Below are 4,552 nucleotides of genomic sequence, written 5' to 3'. Positions count from 1 at the left end.
TATGTATTTACTTAAAAGTGACTTTTAAACCGCAATCAATAACTCATAATCGAAGTAATTTTATTTTTTTCAATAACACATAAAGAAATATATCTCCTCTATATTATGCATCTTAAATTAAATTGGTTGTCCTGAAATTGCAACGGCTGGGATTGATTCATCTAAATTCGGATTGAATCTGAACTCTCCAAACAAATAATCTATCTTCTAAATTTAGTGAAAATTATACCCGCCACACGTAATACCACACGTATTATCACATATATTTTTATTCTGCACCGTCGAATATAAATCAAAATTCGTGCAGATGAAATCAAATTTTTCGCTGGAAAAAAATTAAACCCTCCCCGATGATCCCTTCTTCTTCGGAAAACTAAACCCTCTCGCCTCGCCTGCTGCCATGTGCCTTGCTCAGGTTATGGCCTCCCAAAAGATTTCGGTCCCCGCGCCAACGATTGTGCGAGGTAACGCCACCGGAAGGTAGAGAAATTTTTCGATAATGATGGCGGCGTCGCCTGGTGCGAAGGAGATGGCCAGTACCGATGGTGGGGCCACAACGATGAATCAGTCGTTGCTTGGAAGGTCGAACAGATCTCCTTCTCCTTCGGTAAGTATCATAGATTTTTTTTTATTTGTTATTTTTCTCGATAATTAAAGGGGTTCTCTTTGAAATGATTTTGTCTGGGATGACCTTTTTTTCTATTTGGTCCTTGCGTCTATTGTATATTTGGAAATGCCATAACCCCAGATCTTTGATTAATGTTTAGTATAATTCCTTTCTATTTTATCTTTATGGGTAATTGGAAGGGTAATATGTTTTCATAACCCCAGAAGGTGTTTTCATGAATCCTCAATTTTATGATTACTGCTACTTTTCCAGATGGTAAATATATCTCGAAATTTCTTTGTATATCGGAACATTCTTAGTTGTATGTTTTCTTAGCTTAATTCAAGTGAATATAGAGTGCGTTCTATATGTGCATCTTACTGGAACCAATATACTGTGAAGTCTATACTGAGAATATGAAGTAGGATGTCAGATCTCTATATATTTTATCTGATCTATATTGTCCTTGGATGTAACTTTTCATCTGAACAGTGCTTGATAAATTCCATTCTTATGACAAGCAAAGAAATGGATTAGGGAAGCATCAAAGTATCGATCTTCGGCTTCGAAGGATAGTGACAAGCATCCAGGTCAGATATTTACGTGTATATGTTTATTCAAGAAGAGTTAGTTGGTTAACATTGTCTCTGTGATTTTCAGTTATGCGCCAATTTATCCTTGATTACAATTAAAATTCAAACAAAAATCCAATACAGAGTTATGTAGTTGTATTGTCAGCGTCTCTTGAAACGAAATTGATGTAATGCTGCTTGTCTGATCTGTAGTTGTATTGTCAGAAGACAAGGCCTTCTGTATTAAGACTAGCATAATTCATTTATTAGGTGTGAGTGTCAGTGTATCTACTCAAGCAATCTTATTAATTATTTTTACTCTTGGCAGGATAATATGGAGCATGGGTACTCGGATTTACAAAAGGTATACAGCTGAAAGTGCAGTTCTTATGGCAGGTTCCATTTAATTATGTAATCGCCTTAGATTATAACAATTATAATGGTTTACTTTGTGTCAGTTTGGAAGATAATGGCACTCTGATTTATCAGGTACGGTGGTGCCGCATGGATTCTATCTCAGAACCAGTACTTTGTGCTTTGCAAGCTGACTGCTTGTCATTTTATACAGCTCAAGGTAGTCTATTGTTTGTAGTTCATGATAGGTACCAGTTTGTTACATATTGGAGTTGGGGGCAATATTGTAATGATGGAAATTGGAATTATCTGAAGTGTTTTCCTTGATTTGGAAGGTTTTTTTTTTTTCCTTTTTTTGAGAAAGATCAATTTGCAAGGTACTTTTCTCATGGTACCGTGTGTGTGGATAGGGCAATCAAATGTAAATATCAGAATGATTATAACCCGAGATTGAGAATAGGTACTCACTGTTTTTCTGTTTTCTTTTGCTTTCATCTTTGTGTTCTGCCAATGTCATTTGCTTTTCACTGTCATCGGTCCTTTCCGCTTCTTCGAGCTACGGTACTTCTTTCTGGTATGATTCCTTCAAAATCCAACAATTCCGACACCCAATTCATTTTTTCACAAAGACAATGACTTCCAATCAGCATAAGTCATGGTTGGCTCATTTTCCCCCAAATCTCATTTTTCCATCCCAGTTTCTCCCCTCATTTGTTTACTCATATTATCACAATTACTTTAAAGTAAAGGGAAATTATAGGGCTACAATTGGTTAAAAAAGACCTCCACAGATACTAAGCTGAGGAGCACATTTGTTGCGCATTTCTTATGTTGAAATAAGTCTACCTTTAGGTTTGGTTGGATATCCATGTTGGACCAGTGGTGGTACGACTCATTGAATTCCATTGGATTTCATTTTCATAGCAGTTTCAGTTTCAAATAGTTGGCAATCCATTTCCGAATTATGGTATTTACTTTCAGTCTACCAGCAGTCCTTTTGTTGTTCAACACTTATTCTTGGATTACAATTACAATGCTACCGTTTGCAAGTTGAACTTGTAAAGACTGTCACAGTACCATCATATTTCGGCTGTGATATCTACAAAGTTGCCTTCACACCATTGCATATATCAAATAATTGGATCTTCTAACTTTCACATTTACTAAAACATACATTACTTAGATTTTTCGCATTTATTAGGGACAGAGCATTGATTATTAAATTATTTAGTAAAAATATTCTATCTAGATCAATGATCTATAATTCATTTAGTGAATTTTTTTTTTTCTATTATCATGTAATATCAGTCAGAGGTTAAAAAGCTGAATAAAATCTTATACATTCTACATCTGTAATGTACTCTGAACTGAAGCCCATTGTCTCTCAGAAAAAATAAGAACAATTTTTTTTTCTTTTGTAGGTGCTGCTTCCTACATATGAAATCTAAGAGATGATGCAAATAACTTCTCTAAAAGCGGTAACAAGCACCTCACTGCGACTTGTTTAGGTATAAAAGCTCGCTGCTTTCATATTTTATATCTCCTTTGAGGATTAATTTTCTTGCGAATTTTTTAGAGTTTTTGTTTGCTTAGATTTTAGATTTGAGATATGTTCATTAATTTGAGGATTAATGTTGGTACCTGTATCTGCTTTATATGTTACTCGATAGATTGAAAATTGGGTAAATTAGTTTAGATACAGGTTAATGTTGGGTAAATTAGTTTCAGGTGTTGGTACCTTCATCTGAGACATTAATATTAATAAATTGGGTAAATTAATTTTGATACAGGGTTAGCGAAATAGAAGAGAAATGTATTGTTTATGATTTAACTTTAGCCTGTTTCTACATGTACACATTTCAAGAAAATGAAACTAATTTAGATAATATTAATGTTGGTAGTCTGCCAGTATTTTCCAGGTACTGCTATTAACCAAACCATAAGTATAATAACCTTTTTTTTTTGTTTTACTTATTTATTTATAATTTTGTGATGCTTGCTTTTGGCATTGTTTATTTGAATACTATTGTTGTATGTGCTTCTTACTCTTTTTTGGAGGTTCTTTTCACATGGCAGGAATTTTCTATTTTGTTGTCTTGAACTGGTGCTTGTTCAATAAATTTATTTTTCTTTACTTTCTCAATATCATCCTACGTTGGTTCATGTCCCCTTTGAACATTTAACTTGATGAAAGTGTTTCTGTCTATACTATTTCTTAATTATTCTATAAAGGAGTCTATCATGTATTGGATTTTCAGGCAATTCAGCAGCATCTTGGGTTTCAACGGCTTGCATTGTCAACAAGTTAATGCTGTGTGTTTTCATGAATCTATGTTAGTTTGTCAAAACTGAAAATAGTATTTTATTATATTTTTCAATTTGAACAATTATAATCTATTTTTCATATTTTATTTATTTATTTTCAGAAATATTGGACTACATCGAAGAGGATCAATGGCAATGATACTTCAAAAACTTTTTCATGTTATATTTGATCCTTTTTTTCATTTATTGTTGTTTCTTTTACTGTTATTTATTATTTGGATCTCTATTTTTTTTCTTAATTTTGTGTGAGTATCAATAACAAAATCTTTTCATATTCTATTCAATTATAATAATATGGTCCTATCGCAACGCACGGGCACGATACTAGTTATTTTTTTACAGTCGCAAAAAATCCGACATGAAAAATATTGATCCGGGTTATTTGTAGTAGTCTTTCTAATAAATCAAATTATATAGTATTCCATTTATTTTTAAGAAAATATATTAAATATTTTTAATATTTCAATAAAAAATTATAAATATTTCTATTTAACTAAAATTTTTTTGAAAATGCAAAACCGGTAAAAAATTATAGCGTTTAAATTTTTTTTTGTAACTGCAATTATTTTTTTTGCGATTTGGAATTCCAAAATCGCAAGTTTTTTTGCGGTTATAGATTGAATTGCCGCAAATTTTTTTTGCGATTTGAGTAGATTTTGAAAAAAACGCGAAAATCTGAATAGTTTCTGAAATT

The 4,552-nt window shown here is 32.3% G+C and overlaps 2 long non-coding RNA genes across 2 annotated transcripts; both read left to right on the top strand.

Annotated features, from left to right (window-relative positions):
* Positions 1 to 338: 338 nt before the first annotated feature.
* LOC144549609 (uncharacterized) lies at positions 339 to 1,528 on the top strand. The gene is made up of 3 exons (XR_013509729.1): positions 339 to 607; positions 1,100 to 1,197; positions 1,508 to 1,528. It is a non-coding gene; the product is annotated as an uncharacterized LOC144549609 (long non-coding RNA).
* A 263-nt stretch (positions 1,529 to 1,791) lies between these two features.
* On the top strand, positions 1,792 to 3,981 carry LOC144549608 (uncharacterized). The gene is made up of 4 exons (XR_013509728.1): positions 1,792 to 1,868; positions 2,955 to 3,041; positions 3,792 to 3,846; positions 3,960 to 3,981. It is a non-coding gene; the product is annotated as an uncharacterized LOC144549608 (long non-coding RNA).
* Positions 3,982 to 4,552: the final 571 nt, after the last annotated feature.

This window comes from Carex rostrata, chromosome 35 (genome assembly GCF_964058835.1).
Source record: "Carex rostrata chromosome 35, lpCarRost1.2, whole genome shotgun sequence".
Taxonomy (NCBI): Eukaryota; Viridiplantae; Streptophyta; class Magnoliopsida; order Poales; family Cyperaceae; genus Carex; species Carex rostrata.
Note: the sequence above shows the minus strand (reverse complement) of the source record. Positions and strands in the feature narration are given on the sequence as shown.